Below are 23855 nucleotides of genomic sequence, written 5' to 3' on the forward strand. Positions count from 1 at the left end.
ACTTTTGCCATGCAACGTCTATCACGTCTGTGCATGCATTATCATGCAAATGTCCTTCCTTTCCACCCATGCGCGTGAAATGTAACCATTCACGGAAATTAAAGAAAGCTGTTCACTGTTGCTGGCTGCCTACTTAAGTAATTGTTTGATTCACTTTGCTGGTTGCTGTTGCTTTACTGTTCAATTCAGTTTGCTGTCTATTTAAGTGTTCGATGTGTTTCACAGGTTGTTGCTATTCGCAAGTTGCTGCAAGGGGGGCTTTACCGTGTGATTTGATTCACTTCTATTTGATTTTGTAAGGATTGCAGGTTTTGTCACATTGCCGTTTTAGGACTGCAGCATGTGTGTGTTTATGTGTAAAATGCCCCCAGTTAGAGATACCTGGTGGTTAGTGTTACTCAGGCTCAAACCCTGTACCTTAAGTACAAGGAACAAGAGCCTGAGTTCTCTACCCCTACCACCACCACTTGTGATTCAAGGAGTTGAGTCCATAGCTGATTTTTGGCTCCTACTTTTAGTCTGTTCCTCTTAAAATTTGTGGTTTTCTGGCAAATCGGTGAGGAATGAATTCACTAAATAATGATAGTCATTTAAATTTCAGTCTTCAAATCTTTCAGGAAATGCATGGTAACACAAAACATTTTACTCCAGATAGTTCTAAGATTATACAAGCAATGTTTAAATTGTGTCCCTGGTTTGGGGCCTTTGTTCCCCCCATACATTTCTAGCTTTTTCCACATTTCTTCTACTGCAAAGTTTAGAGATATAGTTGCGTGTCAAGTGCATTTTACAAGGAGCTGAGAGCTTCAAGGGAAGAGAAGTTTAGTGCTGCTTATGCCAAGTCCGTTTGCAATGTGCAACTGTTGTTTAGCAAATGATATCACTACTTTGCTAAAGTATTGAAAAGCATTCTTAGTAGCACAACAGGTAGTGTGCTTGCTTTTGATGCAGAAGGCTGTGGGTTCTACTCCTACAGTACACAGATGGATTGCTGATACTGTACTGTGTTGTACTTTAAAGGGGGTGGATGCTGCAGTCCTGAGAATGGGAAGAGATACCTAGTAATTATGAACCTGTTATCAGTTTGCCATCCATTCCCTATTACAATATTAGCAGCTTATCATGTTTTAATGTAACATAGGCAATTTATTCTTTATTCTTCAATGGCAACAAACACTTTATTTGTAAATGAAACAATGAAATATAAAGTTGTTTGCTAGCAGCCACCTCTTCATTAGTTATAGAGCTCTTTAATGTGAAATTTAGATGACTTTTACTTCTGCAGAGATTGTGCATATTTACTGATATTGCTAGATTCTAATGACAGACGTTTGAGTAGACTTTTATGATGGATGTTTTTTAAATCGGGCAGTTTTGTCATTATTGTTTCATACATTTGGTTTCATTGCTTACTGGAAAAATGTTCAAAACATGTTCTAACAAATGTGCTGTATTATGCAAGGAATACAATTTAATACAATCATGAAGGTGAATCAAAGAACACATTGTAGACCTAAATGTGTGTGCAAGGGGCCTATGATATGAAAACAGCCCAAAGGTAAACTTTACCCACCAATGGCCGGATGCATTTTCTTTGAATGTGGGTTTCAATGCTGTTTCAATGAATGTGAGTTTCAAGGGCAGAGAAGTTTTAATGCAAAGTCTGTTTTCACTGTAAGCCTGTATTGCTTTGTTTAGCAGATGTCCATCAGTGTTTGTGCTATAAATTTTAAAATAAAAGTTTTAAATTAAATCCAATCATTATACAAGTAAAGCATAAAACTGTATGCACATTACAGTGTTTATGGTAAATGGGGAGAAATAGCCTAGTAATGGGACACTGAAATGGCTGCGGGGGGGCTGTGTATGGGGGGGGGCCCATTTGACCATGATTTTCTGAGGGTGGAGGGATGGCAAACTCAAAGGCAGCCCCGGGCGGCACAAACTCTAGCTATGTCACTGAATTCATCCCAGAATTAATATGCTAATGGAAAGAAAACAACAACAAAAGTCTCATTAGCTTAACTAAAACTTTCAAAAACTGAGAGGAAATAAAAAAAAACTAAGTGTAACTTTTTCAAGAACTTATAATTGCTGTATTACTGTTAAAGTGCTGCATTTTTACATTCAAAAAGTTAGTTACTATTGGAACTAGTATTTAGAATTGAGAGATTCATAGATTAATCTTTATTAAATTAAATACTTTGCATATATAAATATTTGGGGTGTGTATGTGATAAGTGTTTTCCTGACAATTTAACATTGTCCTGCTTTGGAAAGGTATTTATGAGTAAATTTGTTGGGATCGAGTACTCGTCTTATAAAAAAGAATTTACCTGGCCCCAGCCTCACAAAGGTTGAGAACCACTGTTCTAAATAACCAGCCACAACAAAAGGTAGTGAAATATTTAATAAATAAAATGATGTAAAACATATATACACTGAATAACTGATTCCAATAAACTACTAGGTTTCACACACAGGAATTATGCAAATAACACTGTAGGATAGATTTCACACTGATTGTAGAAAAACAGTTTTTTTAAAAGTCACAGAAAGCTGTTATATGAAAATTCTGTCTCATATCAGGCTTTAAAAAGTAAACAAAACATCTGCTGTGGAAATTCTATTCCTTTCAGCTCTGGCACACAATGACATCACATTTAGGTCAGCCAGACGAACACTGATTCAAACATCTTACATAAATCAAAGAAATAATAAAAAAACATAAACTTGTTTACAAAATTATAGCTACTCATGCTGGCATATATAACACAAGATAATTTATAATTATTTACAAGTATTTACAAAACTTCAGCCAGTCATGCTAGCACAGATAATATCTAATATAGTCACAATAATAATAAATGATTCCTCTTTTAAATACTGTTAATGTATTCCTGGTGCATAAAAATATGTTCCTGCAGTTTCAGATGGTATATATAAATGGTAGTAGTAATAATAACAATAATTATAATAATAATAATAATAATAATAACCATTTGTTAATGAGGCAGGCCTACTGGATATGCAATCCCTTTCAGGGGCATCCCACGAGCAATATCTGGTTAAGTGAGTTGCTCAGGTCACTCAGTAGTGAAATGAGGCTGGGATGATCAAACTCTGTACCACAGGAATTACCACTCACAGCCTTAACCATCTGTACCAACTGTTAGACAATTCAAAGCAGATAATACATAAAGCAGATAGTCCAGAGATGGAAGGTTGAGTGGTGATGAAGACAGTGATCCTTTTTTCATTATTTCAGTACAGGGAAAAGTGATGGTTTCTCCTGTTTCAAGCAGTGGACAGCAGACAATTAGGATTTGCTAGTGTCCTTTGATGTCCTGATCTAGGGGACTTGACCCCAGGGAGTTGGGCACATCTGGGTTAACCAATGTGTGCAGGGATGGATTTTGGATGAACAAACAAAGTCAATAGATGAAAAATGTATTTTTTTTTATCTTATGAAACATTACCTGCACTTTTTATTTATTTATTTATTGGGGGAGGTTGTCCTCATTTCAAGGGGCGAGAACTTGTAAACTGGACAGCCATCAGTGATCTGACAAGGAAGACTTTACTTTGCAGAGCTGGGCATCCCTCTAGGGTAACTGCTACATGTGTTGTTTTGACTGCTGGGTGGGAAAGTATGGTAGATGAGGATAGTTTCTGTTGTTATATTATTTACTTATATTTATTTTATTTACTTACTGACATTTGCTAACCAGGTTTGTCCAACTGGGCTTGTGGCCCATTTTCAGTGGAGACCCGAGAAGAAAAGCTCCAGTAGTACATTTTTAAACGAGTACAATTTTAAACAATATTGATATAATAGCAGTTATAGCAAAAATATTCACATACGTTGGGTTACATGCATAAAGTTAAAGTTGCATTAAAAGAAGCTTAGTAACCTAATTTTACATTGATATAGTTCAATAGGTCAACAATATATTTTTTTTGTTTGTATAAAATTATGCAAATGCATAATAGACACATTGGAGAGAGAGGTGTAATGAGATACTAAGTATGGACTTTTTGAGGGTACATAAAGGGAAGGAAGACTAGGTGGGGTCATGGCAAGGGCAGGTCCTGGAATTGAGAAAATAAGGTTTTAGTTCATTTTTGCAGTGTGAGGTGTGGGAGATTGAACGTAAGTCAAGGGGAAGTTTGTTCCAAGCATGGGCAAGGGAGTGTTTGTAGAGTAGTTTGCCTACTGACCTTTTTGGGTGGTAGACATCAAGTAATTGTTGGTTAGAAGTATGGAGGGACCGGGATGGGATGTAGAAGGAGACTAAGGAAGACAGAGATGGACAGAAGGAGGTTTTATAAAGAATAGAGTGTAGCATATGAAATTGATAGGATAGCAGAAATTGGGGAAGTTCAAGCAATTGAAGAGAGTTTAAAGAAATGTAGTGGTGTGAGTTGTATGGGGAGTTAGTAATGAATCTGGCTATTTTATGGTAAGTCTGTTGGAGTTTGTTTAGAGTGGAGGCCTGGATATTGGTAAGAATTGGTAAGAAGTTATACAGTTACAGCTGATGTTTATGGAAAGGACAGTCAGGTTTTTTTTTTTTTTTACCAGTGATGGGAGATAATATAACCTTTTCCCAAGGCCAGTGTTACAGTGTGGATGTTGGGTAGCTATAAGTAGTTTTCTCATTACTTGCTCCAAATTTCACTTTGTTGATTAATGTGCCTTTTATCCAGTCCAAGATCACAGTGTGATCATTCAGTAAAGATGAGGACTGGAATGCAAGTCACGCTCCAGTGTATCCGAGATCAAAACAAACTGCAAATAGTTATCAGAGGCACACAGTTCTTTTAGCTGAGCTTGTAGCTTGAGTCCAATCATTGCTAGTGAAGGACTTCACTGTGCGCGAGTTCCCACACCCGAATGTGCATTAGTGCTATTACACAATGACATTACTTAAAAAGTAATGCCTTACCTTTTGAAGTACTGCCACTGCACAACAGTACTTCATTTTTTCCCTTTATCTCTCACTGACGCATGTTTGTACGACAGTTTGTGATGTACTGCCCATGTATATGTGATGACAGCACAGCATGTAAAAGCGATTCAGCTCCTGCTACTAATATGTTTAATAAGGTTTTCTTTATTTTTAATGTTATTCATTTCAGTGCTGTTTGGAGAATGGAAACTGCTTCCATTATTTAACTTAAGATTTTTATGATGAAGTATACATTTTGCTTTTAATTACTATTTTTTATAGTTTTGGATGGTGATGGATATCTGACTACGTCCCAGACAACCAGAGTTCAATTAGTGATCCCAGCACTGCTTTCCTATCCTGTCATTGGTGGGCTTCCATTCTTACGTCATGCCAGTGTTCAGCAATCAGACCTCAGAACTATTCCCCCAAATGGGGTGACATAGAACCTAACAGAGAGGCAAGAAACAGCTTCCACTCCATGGGGCAGTGCAGAAATTGGCTCTCTCTAACCCCAATGCAGCGTACCCTATCAAAATAGCCATTCAGATCCATCTCAAATCATGACTCAGATGCTCTGATATTTCCTTAGCTAAGGTATGTTGTTCCACATACTCTTGCACCAATATTCTAATATTAATGATACACATAATTATTCTGCTCAAGAAATGCACCACTCTAGCATTGCTTTTGGTATCCAGTCAAACACACACACACACACACACACACACACACACACACACACACACACACACACACACACACACACACACACACAACTCAAGAAGAGATGCACAGATTCACTCATACACCCCCCCCCCACACACACACACCAAAGTACTTGTCCATAGACATATCCTCAGCAATGCCTTGTACAAACCATTCACATATCCTTTTCCAGACTGTTAGTGTTGCAAATCCTGTTCTACACTGCCAACAGTGACCTCTTGTGCATTTCACTCAGTTTCTTTGCTAAAAATGTTAACATATGTGAATGCAACATTGTTGCAGTCAAACTGGAAGCATATCTCATAAAGATTTGCACATACTTCTATAAATGCAAATAACTAACAAAAGGTAAAGACTGGAAAGGCAAGTCCAGATACAGGTAAAGAAATAATGAGCTCTACACAGTTGCAAGCCAAATAGAGTAACCACTTCCTCAGAAACAAAGTTAGTTGTATGGTTATGTAGATAAGCGATAGAAAAGAATATGACGCACAGCATAGAAGAGCTCTTTTTCACTTGCTTTGCGTAACAAATACGGCATGGTCTAATTTAGAATGCTATCACAGGCAACAGAAGACAGCATAAATATAAGTCATATTCATACACACTATTCAACTTTCCACTTTTCTTTGTCTCTAGCTGAATTGTGAAGACAGCAATATGCATGTAAACCAACTAACATAAACCAGCTCTTAGTGAAATCCTTCTAAACCTTAACTCTTGAACAATAAACACCTGTTATTCAGAACACTCAGGATCATATAAAATGGTGAACCATTTAGATATCCCTCCTACAGAGAGATACCAGACACCCATGTAATTGACAGAAAGAAGTTGCATCTTCCTCTGTTGTGAAAACTTGGGTTCTGAATTAGTGGCAGGCTAAGTACTGCACAAAAATACCTTGTTCAAGAAGACCATAGTCAAGGCTTTAGCCATTTTCTAGTGGACACAGTTCCCAAAAATAGGAGCAGGTGACTGTCTACCTGTATACAGTTGGCTGCTATAAGCATGTGACATTGGGATTGGTAATCCTTTGGCTGTATGCGACTCACTGAGAATGCTTTTACGAGGTTCTAGTATTATCTGCCTGTGTTGCATCACAGCTACTTGTGGTTATTGTCTACTTTGTATGTAACAATAGCATCAAACTATGGTAATAACACAAAAAAATGTATTTTCTGTTGTGTTTTCCAAAAGCAGAATACACTATACAAGAATGACAGCATATATAATTATTAATGGTACATACAAAACACAGGAGCTACAGCTATGACAAAATTTGAAAAAATGTTCCCACTGTTTGTATTTCCTGAATATTTTGTGATTGTTTAAGAATGGCTTGTCCCCATATTACAGTTGATAGGGACACACTGCCCCTCCACAAAGACATACAGTAATAAAATAGTAACATTTCCTGGCTATCTTCATCCTTTCTTTCCTTTTATTTCTGCAACCGTATTTCAAGGAACTGGAATGTGTAGTGATGTAATGGGGCTATAATGTACATTCCGTGTCCTCTACATGGCCACATCAACCTATGACGAACTCCTGCCTCTTTGTTAATGTCAAGGATAACATGTATTAGGTACCAGACATATCCCTTCCCATACTTGCAATGGTCTATTTCCAAAGTTCAAACACCACTAAAAAATAAACCATTACACAGACAGGCCAGCAGGTTTCCTCTTTCTATCCGGAGTAAATTTTGTTAATGCTAAAGAACATGTAATAAATATTATGGGCAGATGAAGACCACTGGTTCCCTTACAAAACAGGATGCTGTCAACTGGGAGAAATGGCAATTTTTTAAGAAACTGTACAGGAAAAGCTATCCTTGGAAATAAAACATACAGCTGCATGCTAATAGACCCAGATGAAAAGTGACATGTGAGGAGGACATCCTTAGCCAAGTTACACCAAATATATCCCATAATAAGAGATGGAGGAAGAAAGGCAGTAAATGACAGCAGCCATACTGCATGGAAGAAAAGTGTGTGATGTGCTATCAGCCTCTGCAATTCTCTTGAAAAACTGTATGAAAGCTCACTGTTTTGCTTGTAGTGACAATTTCCAATAACCGTGAATCAGGTAATAGGATGAGCCACCTGGAGAGAAATACAAATACTGCACATCCATATGCTGGTGTTGGAAGTGGAAAAAAATAATTGGGGAAACCCGTCAGTACTGATAAAGTGTTAGACATGCTTGATGACAGCATAGTGTTGTTACAGAATTATATATTTCACTGTTACACTTCATTTAATGAGTTTTACATACTTTGCAGATGACTCAGTTGTTCTAAATAAACTCCCTTTCCTACTCATTCAGAATAACAATTTCACTCTGGGAGGTAAATAACTACCTCCCACACGGAGACACAAACACTATATTTGTACGATAGCTACGTTTTAAAATATTGGAGTTCTAAAGTTCACTTTTATAAATCCCTGCTAATTATGCAGTGCCATTTTACAAGTGGTGCTATAACCATCTTTGAAAGTTTCAGTGAGCCTACACTTTTTTTATTAGCAATCCAGCAGTAAAGCATGAGACCTTGAGCTTGCTGAAAGATGTGAAGATGGTAGGCCATCATTAGAGACTGTGCATGGCTATTTTCATTTCTCTTGCTTCTTGTACTCTTCCTGCCCAATTGCGGCCAATTTCTTTCCTTCTCTTCTGTGATAACTAAGCCAAGGCTATTTCCGTGAAAAAACGATAGCATTTCTCTATCTTTGCTGATTTGCAGCAAAATAAAAATCTGCTACTTCAGTCTCAAAGGAGGCACTTTGATCAAGATTGCCACATCCCGACCAAGTTGCTTATTTGTTTGCTTGTCAGATTGGTAAAAGGGCCAAACCAAGGGACCACATCAAACCATATGCCATTTTAAAGAGCAAAGGGTCATCAAATAAAAACAATGCAGTGTATTATTTGATCAACATAATAATTATAATGGTGCAATGCAATGCTGCCCCATCCATTATTAGCTCTCTCCTTTGCACTGACGGAGTACTGGCTCTCTCAAAACCCTGAACAGGGGTAAAGTGGACATCAGGCAATAAATGAATGAATAAGTTGTTGTTGTGTCTTTCGGCTTTTCCTGGTTAGGGGTCGCCACAGTGGAACTCCGGTCCACTAATGACTGGCAGTAAATTTTTACGTGCCAAGTTGCCGGCTCTGACGCACAACCTTCAACGAAGGTACGCCCATTCATGCATGTCTCCACACAGAAGACGCTCTAGCTGAGAATCGAACAGGACAACGTCTTACTGTGAGGCGACAACGCTACCGCAGCACCACCACCGCAGTAAATGAATAAGTAATTCAACAAATACATTATGCAAAACATTGTAACTCCGTAAAAATAAAGGATCAGTTACATTAAAAAATAATAACTTATTATGATCATTACAGAAATAAAAAAAATGTCTGGCTCTCCTGGCCTGATGGTACAGAGCAGGGTGTCCATTTGCAATAGCTGCAGTGAACTGAGTTAGGAAACAGTCTTGAGCTACTGGTAAATTGCCTGAGTATGGGGGGTGAGGTGGAGATGAGAGGATAAGAAGACTGACAACCGGCTTTCCTATCTTGGGGAGATGTTTTAGGGAAGCTAAACCTCAACAGTCTTGAGCTACTGGTAAATTGCCTGAGTATGGGGATGAGGTGGAGATGAGAGGATAGGAAGACTGACAACCGTCTTTCCTATCTTGGGGAGATGTTTTAGGGAAGCTCGATGCCTTTGTGATCTCTAGTGGATACCAGGAGTGTCACAGGTCATCCACTTAGATTACAGGTGATGGAGATGATGTCTCTGACGTTAATGCACTAGCCATTCCTGAAGGTAGGGATTTTGAGCAGTTGCTGAAAGGATAATGTCTCCTGGCTCCACTCAATCAACTGCCCAGTGGATCCCCCAATCCTCAGGACTACAAGTGAGTTACCAAGATCGATTTTCCCAGACATTTAGTGCTAACCTGGTAAAGGGTTATGCTTGGGGGTACCCAGAAGGAACAATCTGGTAATAACGGCCACAAAGGTAAAAAATGCACTCTTCAAAGCTAAGAATACAGCATCCAAGGGACCAGACAACATCCCAGGCTGTGTACTACATGAACTACAAAATGAACTGGCACCTCACCTAAGTGTCATATTTAATCAGATCCTCACCTCAGGCTTCGTGCCCACTGAGTGGTGCACAGCTACAGTTATCCCACTCCACAAGGGGGGGATCCACCTTGGATCTCAGGAACTACCACCCCATCAGTCTGACAAGACTGATCTGCAAGGCCACGGAACGTATTATCATGGAACTTATAAACAAAGACACTGGCAACCTTCAAACACTGGACCCCACGCAGTTTGGGTTCGTGAAGGGCCGATCTTGTCTCCTGAACCTGATTGACTTCTTTGAATCAGTCTCCAGAGCCATGGACAAGGGTAAGGTGGTCCACACAGCCTATCTGGACCTCACTATGGCCTTCGACACCACCCCCCACTCTGGAATCATAGATAAACTTACTAAGCTGGGCATTAATCCCTACGTCACTCGATGGGTTGCCAACTGGCTTACTGACAGAACCCACACTGTAAAAGTAGCTGACTCCAAATCCAGCTCCAGACAAGTGACAAGTGGAATACCTCAGGGATCAGTCCTAGGACCGCTCTTGTTTGGCATTTACTTCTCTGATGTACAGGCCTACACTTAGGGACTCTGGCTAACAAAGTTCGCAGATGACTGCAAACTGGGAGCCATTATTGAATCCCCAAATGATGTGGATATTCTACAAAATGGCCTTACAGAAACAGATGCTTCCTTATCCCCTTTGGGAAAAATCATGTACCCGTGAATTACCATATAGATGGCAGTACACTAAACACCGAAAGTGTGACAAGAGACTTCGGGACACAGGTGGACAGTGGTCTCACCTTCAATAATCACATTGCCATAACAGTCAGGAAATCCTTCTATGTGGCACACCTCATCACTAAGGGCTTTTCATCTAGAAAAATAGGAGGTCATTGTCCCACTGTACTCATCCTTCATTAGACCCATTATAGAATACAACACCCCATTTGGTATGTACCTCTCAAGACATCTGCAACAACTGGAAAGGCCGCAGAAATACCTCATAAAAAGAATCACAGACCTAAAGCAGATGCCATATGCTGACTGTCTAAAAAAACTCCACCTATACTCTGTCGCATATCGTCTACTCATAGGCTATTTCTGCTTAACAAACAAAGCCATGTCAAACCCAGAGCTGTTGGACATGCTACACTTAAAGAAATCCCAATCCCTCAGAGATACACACTCCAGGGATCTAAACCTTGTCATCACAATGAACAAAACATGCTGACCCAGAGACTCCCCAGACTCTGGAATAGACTGCCCATACATGTCAAGCAGAGTACCTCTTTGGCCCTCTTCAAAAGGAACCTTGAAGATTGGATGGAAGATAGGAAATTCACCTCAGGGATCACATCAGTCACCCTGCTAGACAAGGGTCCAGGGAACTAAATACTGTATAGAAGAAATAGCCAGGGAATTGTTATGGCTAGGCTTGTATAGGCCATAGGGCCGATAGCCTAGTACCAGCCTATGAACCAATCAAAGACTATATAGCTGGAATTTATGAAAAAAAAAATCTGTTTCAAATTAGTAGCTTTGAATAAAATACTACAAAATAAACAGATGACTACAGTACACACGTACGGCTAATGCAAGGACTTAGACATGCAATGAATAACTGTCCTTTAATTGACATGTGATTTTACAAAATTAGGAAGCCTAAAACCTCTTAGCTTGGAATGTTGCAATCTCAAAACACAGATACTCCCAAGGTCATAATAAAATGACCCCCTACAACCCCTCATTATGAAGTAAACCCTTCACAGTCCTGAATTTTCTATACAGTAACTCAGAGGTTGCACAATCTTGGAGAAAAGGGAAAAAGTAGGAAAAAATGTAGAGCTGACATTCCTCCTCTGCTCTGAGTGCAATGAACCACAAACGAAGACACAATTTGTGACCAGCTAGTGTCTATGCATTGAAATGTAGACAACAGGAAACAGACAATAATACAGCTTTGACTTTTCAATACCTGACAAAGCAAGATGTGATAAGGACTCAAAGCAATGGCAATTATGTTTCACAAATATAATCACAAGTTGACAGCGACACAACTAAAATTGGAACCATTACTACCGTTCAAAATTTTTTGTGCAATAAATCTCATTAATAATAATACAGGAGATTTTTGGATGGAATGCCCAAATGCAAACTGAAGATTACTGAACACATATTCCATAGCCAGTCTGAGCACAAACACCACAAGTGACTTAGCTTTTGCAATGCCGAAGAGACAACAATATTAGCACATTATTTAGTAGACAACTAACCGACTAGTGTGGGCACACAGCATCCATACGCTCCCACAGAGATAAACAGAAAAAACTTTAGCAATTTATATATGCAAAGACAGGAGTCTGAACAGGTTAGAAATTAAGGTGCAAGTTCAAAACGAGGAGGTCATACTCCTAGCAGGAAAATGACACCTCCACTCTCAGTAACTTCTTCAATATCCTAACCCAAGAACTTCCTTCTACTTTCTGAGACATTAAGTTAGTGATGAAGTCTAGCTGTATGGCAATGTTCTTGGTACTTTAGTAAAAGTACAGGACTGAGCTATGCCAATGCAAATACCACTAGGAGAACAGATGCATTATGTGGAACGAAGTTTAGTTAACCTAGGACAGGTTCTAAATACCACTACTTTCATTTTGGAGAAGCTGACCTTTGAATAACATAAATTCAGCTGTGAATAGACTTCTCCAAACCCTTGGTAAGTAAATGTTCAGCCTTGTGAGAAAACTAAACAGGAATGTAAAAAAAACAATACTAACACCACGGAGAAGCAGTTTAATGCATACATTGACTGGCAAGTTCACTGGACATAACTGTCTCTTTTCAGGGGTGACCTGAGCACTGTCTAGTTAAGTGACTTACTCAAAGTCACACTGCAGGCAAATGAAGATGTAAGAAATCAAACCCACTACCCTTGGCACAGGGGAAAAGATCATTAACAGCTCAGAGCTTTAATCCTCTGCACTAACTAGCAAACCTATTCTGGTTTAGTACAACAAAAAACATGATTACTTAAACAAAGGCACAGAAACACTGCTAGCAAATAAGGGTCTGTCTCTCATAATTTCCCATTTCAGGATGTAAGCTTACTTTGTTTTGTTAGACACTTTCCTCCTCCAAATACCAGAACATCCCTTACGTGTACACTTTGCATTGTTAAATATCATAGTTATTTCAAGCTCTGTTATTTCTGTGGGAATGCCATTCCACTTATTTACCTTTGATTACTTATGGAAAATGCCCCTTACACTCCCTACAATTATCTCTCACCCTCTGAAGTCATCCTATACCTCCTACCTAGATGGTCTTTTTTCCTCGAAATGAGGGAGGTTTTGAACAATATTTTTCCTGTGAGGTGCTACAATGCCTCTGTGTTGTAAACTCTCTCTTATGCCCTACAGAAAACACATATTTTGTAACCTTTAGTTTGTCTTCAGGTGACTTGTGATACAGCACCTGCTAACAATTTGTTCTTCAGTGACCCTTTTCTGTATTATCTCCAGATGTGAATAGGCTTCAAAAATGCATAATTTGCTCCAGGTAGGTCCTCACAGGGACTGCCCAGTATAGCAGAGTTCTAAATTCTGTTTGGATGCTGCTGATGCCTTTACTTCCATATCAGCAAGTTGTTCACTTTAATGGCAACCTTAATTCGCCATTTGCAATCTTGTAAAAATCACAGCCTCACATCCTTTTCTGACATTGTATGTACTTTTTTAAATTTTCCTCATTATGCATTTATGAGATCTATACACACATTATTAAAAAAAATTAGAAAAGCATTCATCAGCAATGTATTATTTTTACCATCCAGCAAAGCCTACTGTTTACTTCTAAGTATGGGTTTCATAACAATTGTTAAGCACCCCGCAGGCACTGTTAATGACGACTCCACACTAAAACTGACAGCACTGACCACTAAACTGCAGCAGCAGGGAATGAAACGGCTTTGTTTCAACTTACATTTCTGCTTGTTGTTTGCTAAAGTAGACCAAGTACTTTGGTTACAACTGTTACCTTTATGCAGGGAATATGTAAGGTGCCTCCATTGTTGTACTAAATTTTCCCTTGATTATTTCTTTCACATATTTCCAACTTGTTTAAAAACATTAAAAAAAATAAGAAAAGAAAAACTTTTCATTATGACAATGCTACAGAAGGTTCACCTGAACTTTACTTCCCATGACATCACCCCAGCGATAGCATGCGAGTGAAATCACAGACTTTAACAGACACACCAGTGCCCATGCATGAGATGTCATCCACTAAATACTATGGACATACCCCCAAACTATCCCTGTGGTGACATCACGAAGGGATACTGGTGAATTATGTGGACAATTGAACATGGTCTTAACAAAATAAGTTTATAAAGCTTTTTATTAAGAAACCATTCACATAAAAAATTGCAAAACACTGGGATCAGACTGCTAAGGCGGTGACCTGTGTCTGGCATGCAAGGCATCCCCTGACTCAGTCCTGATGGATTTACTGCACATCAGTAAGTCAAATAGCTTCAGAGATACCTGGCTTTCAGAGTCAGGAGCAGTCATTCACAATTCATCATCATGCTATGCTGCATGAGGAATCATAGACGTCTTTTGGAATCAAGTGACCCCGGGGTAAGTATTCTTTTTTTAATCTGACCCTGTGTTTCACATGCTATAAAACATACATCGGCCCTCATGATAGAAAATGAATAGGCCAGTTGCAGTCATGAGGGTTGCTTTAACATTATTAGATCATGATAAGACACCCAATTAGACAAGTTAGGCATGCATAGCTATTTTAAAACTGGAGAGGGTGTCTCATTTTTTTTGAGCACAAACGTTCTTTCTCATGGTGTACCACATTTTAAAGTAAGCTTGTAGTGTTCCCAGAAATAACAGCAGGCACTGAGATGATTTAACAGCGATGACAGAGAATAAAATCAAAACACAGGACTTCTTTGTTCTTGTTGTCTATCAATCATCAGCCCACTCCATGCGCAACTGGCCTATTCATTTTTCATCATTGGGTCAAGGGCCAGCTGTGAGGGGACATCATTCAGACAGCCATCAATAGTGGATCAGGTTTTCCCCCTTTGCTAAAGCATGCTCTGGCGAGGTCTAAGGAAGAGGTATGCAATGGAATGACAGGAGAAGACACCCTCTTACTTCCACAAGGGGCATTCCACCCAGGTATCCCTGCTCCCACTCTCCCCAAGGCATGAGCGGCGAACTTCCTGACCTCTTCCAGGAAGTCAGCAATGCCCAGAATGTGTTTGGGTGCACACAACTTCCCCCTGATAAAGGTGAACACCTCTTTTGAATTCCCACCCCCTCTCTGGCACCTCCAGTGCTGGGATCATTGGTCTGTTGGTCATCCGTCTGTGACCAAGTCAGATATCCATTCCCTGAGCTATGGAGTCAGGTTATTCATTTCAGTTTTAATGGATGATACCTCACGGGATATTGTTGAATTCTTTGTTCTATACTTTTCTTCACTACAATTCTATAGTGACATGGTTGTGTGTGTGTGTGTGTGTATGTATATATATATATATTTAAATATATATATACACACACACACACACATATATATATATATATATATATATATACACATACATATATCTGTGTGTATGTATATATATATATATATATATATATATATATATATATATATATATATATATATATATATATATCTACACACACACACACACACGCACACATATATATCTATCTATCTGTGTGTGTGTGTGTGTGTGTATATATATATATATATATATACACACACACACACACACACACACACACACACATATAGTCAGCTAATTTTAAGCACTTTTATGGATTTTAAGTTATTTGTTTCTATTGATACGGCAGAATACTACAGTCCATGCACTGCAATGACACACAGGTTTAGAATCTTGGAATGGATATATTTCAAATCGTAAGCAAGATACTGTTTCAAAAGATTTATAAAATAGTATCTGCTCCAGTATGTTCTGCTTTTGGCTTTCATTAAATGTATCTTAAAATACACTTTACTCTTTCTTAAAAATGGTACCCTTTGCTACCCTTTGTAAAGAAGTCTGAAACAAAATTAAAAAAGATCCCAAATGAACTCCCATTTCCAGTTATATTAGATTTCAGTTTAAATGAATTAGCATGCTTCTGAGCCATGACTTGAAAAGGGCTCGAAAACCTGACAGAAATCAAATTCTCCAAATGGACAAGCTGTACACTAAATTTTGGTCACCTGCCCATTTGGTAAAGTTTAACAAAAGATTGTTTTTCTGCAGGGGCACTTCCTTCAGCTCAGGAGATAATATCCATTAAGGACACTTACTATGATCAACTCTGTGGTCACTTCATCTTGCAGAAAGCCCGTTCTGCAACCTTTGTCCTCCAGCTGAATTTTCAGTAGTCCAATTTCCCTCATCCCGCTAAACTACAACAGCAAGCATTCCTACTTAACTAAGACTTAAAATAGTTTGAAACCAAACTGATTAACATCAAGGAAAATTATACTAATTAAAAAAACACAACCAGCGAGTTATTCAAAGCACTCTGACTAGCGGATTGTCTGCCAGCAGCATACAAATTGTATACTATAACTTATGCAAGTCGAATTTCCAGTTATTTAGACAGAAATTAATTCAGCAAGAAAACAAAAAAGGAAACAAAACAAAATCCTATGGTACAAAAGATCACCTTTCACTGTAACACCTGCATTAAGAGCTCAGCTTCATTATGTAATGGAACTGGTTACATGAAGACATTAACAACACGTCACATTCACTGTTATAGGCCTGGTCAAAGACGGAGAGGAGGAGGCCTACAGGAATGAGACTGATCAACTACTGGCCTGGTGTGACAACAACAATCTAGCACTGAATGTCAGCAGGGCAAAGGAGTTGACTGTTGATTTCAGAAGATCTCAAGTACCACACAAACCTCTAGCAATGAAAGGGATGACAGTGGAAAGGGTCAAGAGTACAGAATTATTGGGTGTTCATATCACGGAGAACTTATCCTGGTCAGTCCATGTATCTGTCACAGTCAAAAAAGCTCAGCAACGCTTGCACTTTCTAAGGAAACTTAGGAAGGCAACATTACCAAGCTCCACACTTTAGACCTTTTATAGGGGCACCATTGAAAGTGTCCTGACCAACAGCATTACAGTCCGGTATGGGAACTGTAACAATCAGGATTGCAAGGCTCTCAAGAGAGTTGTAAGGTCGGCAGAAAGAATCACTGGCACCTCCCTTACACATTTGGAAGATCTACATAAATGCCATTGTATCGACAGGGCCAAAAAGATTTCCAGCAATCCAACGCATCCTGCCAATGGTCTGCACACTTTCCTCAGGCAAGAGATACAGAAGCCTGCATTGTAAGACCACCAGACTAAATAACAGTTTCTTTCCGCTCTCCATTAGACTGTTGAACTCTTGGAAAAAATGAACCATGAGTCTGTCAAAACACTCAACCACTTCTGTTACATAACTAGCCTATCAAGTGGCACCAAGTGCTATATTAAGATATGTCACCTACCACACTGAAGGACTGTAATGTGCAATATACAAACTGCACAATAATTCAGTCTAATCATAGATGTGCCGCTATTGTTTAAATTTTACTTTGACAATATTACCCTCGTATTGTTCCTTGTCTTTGTCTCCTGTTCTGGGATGGGTGTGGGTTACTGCTGCCCTACTTTACTTACTAATTGCTACTTATTACATTTCTACTGTGATATTTTATTACTTTTTCTCCGTCTTTATGTGCAACTGTTTCCTGCATTGAGAACAAAGTATTGTAATTTCATTCAGCTCCACTGATGTGTAGTGCTGAATGACAATAAAGTTTTCTTTGACTCTGACTTTGAATGAAAAAGTACAAAACAGTCATCAGAATTACAAAGAACACAGAAAAAGAAGCAACTACTTTGCAAATGTGTCATGACAAAGGACAAACTGCTATACCCACAATAAGAATCCAGCGAATGATATTTCAAAATGCTTCTGTGATTCTAATGTCACCATTACTTTGGCCTCAAAAGTATGCAAAAGAAACATTTATGCCATGAAAACTGATCCATCACAAAATATCAACATGCTCTGGCCCAGGTCTGTGGCACAGAGAGATAAATAGCCGAGTGCTCCTCAGATCGTCTGAGTCTGACTAGGGGATTGGGTGCTGGAATGCCTGGGTAGGCAGGATGGCAGTGACTAGCTAATGCTGGCCTGCTTATCCTGGGGGAAGGCAGGTGGTCAGAGTCAATGCACTGTTGACCCAAAGACAGTTGAGGACGGAGTTGTGAGACTCTGCATTGTACTGCAATGGCCAAGAAATACCAGTCAGGCATGGTAGCAACACATACACTTTCAACATGAAGCAAAGCCCCAGCCACCATGGGAGTGGATTTGGCTGAAGCAGTGAGAAGAACCTACCCAATAGACAAACTGCTGCTGAACTCCTGCCTTTATCCCTAAGGGAAACAAATGAGCCAACAATGTTATTGCTCTAGCTGGAGAATAAATCGGCTGGCTCTTGCCCCTCACTAGGTGGAAATAATGGACTGAATGTGGGAATGTAGGCAAGCCATCAGGCCAATTACGTGAGTGAAAAAAATCAACTTGGGAGACGGATAATGTCATTTAAATAGCTGCCTGTGAAATACAGGAATGATCTGAAGTACAATAGTACAACACAAATATTAGTGAAAAGACGTCAGCAGACTGAGGCCCATACTGAAAAGTGACTTCTTACCTAAAAGTCAAATTCATGCACCTTGCTTTCCAGTAACATCGTACGTGTGGCATGACACACCAGTGGCCACTGGTGTGGCTCAAACTTAACGCTGTGCCAGCCACTTGTGCAGTGCATTATTACAAGACTCCTGCATGAAAAAACTAGTAAAGCTGAGGATGATACAACTGGTGAAGAGGAGCAAAGTGTAAGAACCAACCAAGTACTTCCTTTATTTATTTATACCTTCCTTCTACTCAATTTTTTTTGTTTTAACCTTCACTTCTTTCATATACCCCACTTCAGTTCTGCTCCTTTTCCTGTATACCTTTCAATTGTTCACTTTCATCTTGCAACTTTCTCTCTATCGAATGAGTCAAACATTGCCCTCTCACTGCAATCTCATGCTATTTTGTACTCTGTTGTATAGGCTGCTTCTCCTGTCTCCAGCAGGATGCCTTTAAGGAACGAGCACCTGGATATGTACCCCCCCCCCAAGGAAGAGAGGTAAGCTGACAAGCTGCAGCACCCTTCCAGCTTTGGCATTCACTTTTGCAAAAACTCTCTAACAAATTCCTTCCCATAGAATGGAAGGCATTGGCATATTGTTTTCTGAGGGTGTAGGATACAAAGGAGGGTGGGGTCCTTAACAGCACACAGTGCAAGGTATGAACTACAAAACAGGAGCCTATAAGAGTTAGAATAGAGGGATAAAGCTTCACGCTTTCATTGGTAACTGAGGCATTTTAGTCTGATGATCATTTTAATCAGGTAACATAGAACTCATTCTTTGCTGCATAATGTGTTTGGGCAGATACATATTAAAATGAACATTATGTTCTATAATTGGTCTTAGGGCAGAGTACAGAGAAATAATTCTTCTTAACCTGGATGAGATACCTTTAGTTATTAATTGAGCTAGACAGAACGATTTACTGATTATTGCTGCTACTTGATGGTCAAAGGATACAGAGTTGTCTATGAAGGTGTAGAGATCTAGGATGATCATATCAGTCTAGCATGAGGTGCCACCTATTCTGTAAAATGTTGCCAAATTTACCGAAGGTACTAATACCACACTTTCTTTGCAAGTCCAGTATTTCCTCTGTAATGCCCACTCTAGCTAGACAAACACACCATGGTGACTGTTACAAAGACAAATGGATTAGCTGGATCAATGTTTTTTTTCTTTTCTCCACTCCCAGAAGCTCTGCTATTTCATTACCAGTCTATAGAAACTGCAACAGATGTCACTCATAATACAGTGTCTCTGTTTTGCCTCCTTTATCTAATGCAAGGATCAAGAAATTAGTGAGGGTTCAAAGCAATTTTTCACTAAGAGGTCGCAGGGTTTCTTTTCGTCTCATATCCATTTAGGTTTATGATTGAGAATCTGTACTGTTTCAGATAAAGGAAGCTAACAGTAGGTCTTATTCCTACTTTATGGCTTTGAAAAACAAATTTTAAAGGAATGTTGCAGAATCCATATATAATCCAGTAGTTAAAACTTATCATCTTCAACACAGCGTTTTAAATCTTTATTGGACAAACTAATTTGGAACCAAGAAATTAATTTAAGGGTTCTTTTGGAGTTACGCAATTCATAATGATGGCATATACAATCATTGGGCCATTTTAGTCTGTGAAGGCCATGAATTTTACCAGTGATGACCTACTGGTGGAAACCTGTTTTACCTGTCAGCATTTTGCAGGAAGGTCAAGCTATTTTATTTAAGACCAACAACATTTACCTGCAAATAAATGTACTAGTTATCAGCTACCAAAAACAAATACCCTAATGGATCAGTAAATACAGTAATACGGTTTCATAGATTACTATTTTATGACCAACACTATAATATCATAGAATAACACAAACCACTCACTATATATAGTGATTACAGCAAATTTATCTCAGAAATGGCAAGTGTTCTGTTACACGAGGGTATGTTTTATTGATGACTGCATTACAACAACTGGATAACAAGTGTCCAACCAATCCTAGTTTAAAGCTAAAGGAAGAATGTGCCCTAGTAATAATGTCTTTCAAGTACTGGAGCTTTTAACCCAGAGAAAGGCAATCCTAATAGCAAAAAATGAACTCCTGAGTACAATTTGCTTGTGACAACATAGTCTTACTTACTTTTCTTATTTTATACAAGATTTTTCACAAAAATGTGCAGCTTTACTAATGACACATACAATTAACACATTTAATATATATACATATATATATATATATATATATATATATATATATATATATAGAGAGAGATATATAAAAAACGTAAAACTAATATATACCCATTGAAAGACAGGTCCTCAATGACAGCTGTTTTTCCTAATAATCACAGTTCACATCATCTCGATGATTACTTTAAATCCCATGCAGAATTACCATTTAAACTAAGGATGCTTTGCACTGCTAGGTTACAGATGTTTCCAACAGCTATAACACAGCTAGTGAAGAGGAGTTTGTGTATTTAAGTGTCACTCTCTTCACAGCCACAAAAAGCACACTGTCCACTAGTTACCAGCTACAAAAATTGGTGAATATTCTACATTCCCTTAGGAAACATTATGGAACCAAATAAACACAACCGCCCCACAGGTTGTTGGAAGTGTGCAACACATCCAAAACAGAAAAGTCCTGAACATCTCTGCAGCTTAAACTTTCAGCAGAAACTTGAAACAAATGTCAAGTTTAATGGTACAAAGGAAACTAGTTTTCTCAGATATACTTCCTACTTCTCCTAAATGGGAACTGTAGATTTAACAATATGCAGTAGTCTGGGTAGAAAAATCAGCTTAACAAAAATATGATTCCTGGGAAATATAAACACAGAATCACAACATAGCAAACTGATAATACTGCAATAAATGTAAGAGAAGGTATAACGATGGAGAAAAATGAAATTTACCATTGACCATCATAACAAATCGTCAACAACAGAATACTATGGTTTCTTTAATAATTCAGAAAGTTTAAAAAGGACAAAACAACATTACAAAGGGATGACAAAGAACTGTTGCATTTAAAACAGATGTCAGGAGCAGGGAAAAGATGGGAAACAATGAAGCATACTGAAACATACTGCACATGGCTGGAGAATAGGTAATAATGGAAAAATTATAGAGATATTACTTTGCTGTGTATTAATAAATTAATGTTGCCTAAATGCAAGAAAAAAAAAAAACATGTTGGAAAGCAGTATTTATTCCAGTAATCTTATTAAAAGGTGTCCTGTTGAACTTCTAAAATGAGATCTTTTGAGATTTACCCATGAATAAAATAAGAATGGATGGGGAAAAAAACTTACTATTCTATTAAGCACACTATATGGACTGAGAGGTATCCGTGGGCAGGAGAAAGCAAATGTGATTACTTTTCACAAAAAATGGGAGACACAAGCACAAAACTACAAAGTTTCCAAGACTGAATGTCCTCAAATTTGACAATTTCAGAGGAGCAGGGGTATGTAGGGTGCCCCTCACCACAAAACCTTTTGTGTTTCTTTTTTCTCTGTCAACTTTGTATAGTAAATATTTTACTGGTTTATTTGTTGGTTTATCTATTAGGTACAGCTTAGTGTTATTGTGCTGTATGAAGCAACATGCACCCAAATTTCTGTGTATTGCTGTCCCTTCTAATTTGATCCCTCCATGCCATCCACTATAACCACACTATATTCACTTTCTGTAGCCTAGCTCTGTGACACTGCCTCCATTACATGCATCATTCTTAAATATTTACTGTGTTTGATAAGTAAGGAACTCTAACAGGGTACAGCCCATTTTCAGTGACGGTCCAGAAAAACAAATTTGATAAACACTAACAAAGTTAGACCAATCCCCTAAAATTGATAAAATTAATCTGCAAAAAGATGAAATTGGAAACAAATACAGATGCAAGGACAAATTCAGCACAGCATAGCAGAAACATAAAACCAAAAACAAATGATTATTTCACTTAGAAACAGATGGGGTAAACAGAAAGTGGAAAGCAATAAATAACAAAAAAGAATATGAAGGAGGTATAGACATGCAAAACAATGGGACAAGGAATTACTCAGTTACCCTAGAATTTGAGCATTCAAAAAATTACTATGTTTACTCACATTTGCATTAGTGCAGGGGATGTTAACATTTTTGTTGTATGTTTTTTGTCAGCATATACACAGTTGCTTTGTTTTACCTCGACTTGTATCTCAAATTGTTGCAATTACTCTGCATGCCCCCACTGAAAATGGGCAACAACACAGGTGAACAACCCAGCTAACAAAGACATAATAATGAATAATATTCAACATAAAGCAGAAGAAAAGGCCTAGACCTGCAACTAGACTCCCACCCCTCTACCCTGGAGAGAAAACAGATATTTTGCCTCCTAACCACCATCCCTGCCCATTTTTCTATTCGGCCTAAGCAATTCCTGAATAAGGAAGCGCTGATATAACAGTTAAGGTATTTGCCTCACAAATTCAAAGTATGGGGTTTGATTCTGAACTGTTGTTATTGGCTAGGCTTGCAACGGTCGGCAGACTAATAGCCAAATATTTACCTATGAACCTATGGAAACCAAATAATATATACGTTATTTTAATATGCTTGCTGCACTGAAGACAGCTGACCAATTTCAGGTGTAATATAGGAAGCATGCATACTGGAGTGCAAAGCCGATCTTGACAAGACTGGAACAAGTATTAAATCTATCAGTTTAAAATTCAGTCAAAAATAACATTTCAGAGTAACACAATCCTAAAACAAAACCCAGCGGAAACACGCAGAATGAAATTGATGCACTACTGATAAAAAGGAAACTGGCCTAGAAATCATCGTTTCAAATGCAGTTCAAGTAAGCAAGAAACTGAAAAAGGCACACAAAAGGAGAGAATACTGGCATTTTTAACAAGGTTCTTTCCCTTCAGACAGTGAGATGTTGTTATTTATTCTCTTCAGAAACAGATTCCGCTTGGGATGCTGTACACAGATGTGAAGCCCTCATTATAACAAGCAGAAGGGTGGCATTATTATCCAAGGTGTGTACCAATACTGATATAAAGACAGTCTTAACATAATATAATGTCATTAGTACATAGCACACTCAAGGAATATTTCACAAAAACGTTCAAATAATTTAAAGAACCCTACACGTCTATAATGGTAGCATCTTTTAAAACAGGAAATGTGCAACTACAAAAAAGTATCACAGGCTGAATATACAGATAAGGAGGTGTACAGCTCACAAACAATGTGAGGAACAGGAAGTGTGTATTTTTTTCGTGG

At 38.4% G+C, this 23855-nt stretch overlaps 1 long non-coding RNA gene across 1 annotated transcript in view; it reads right to left on the reverse strand.

The window, feature by feature from the left end:
* LOC122790692 overlaps positions 1-23855 on the reverse strand; it is a 260261-nt gene that overhangs the window by 234862 nt on the left and 1544 nt on the right. The window lies entirely within an intron of this gene.

Source organism: Protopterus annectens, chromosome 16.part0 (genome assembly GCF_019279795.1).
Source record: "Protopterus annectens isolate FY-2018-M chromosome 16.part0, PAN1.0, whole genome shotgun sequence".
Classification (NCBI taxonomy): Eukaryota; Metazoa; Chordata; order Ceratodontiformes; family Protopteridae; genus Protopterus; species Protopterus annectens.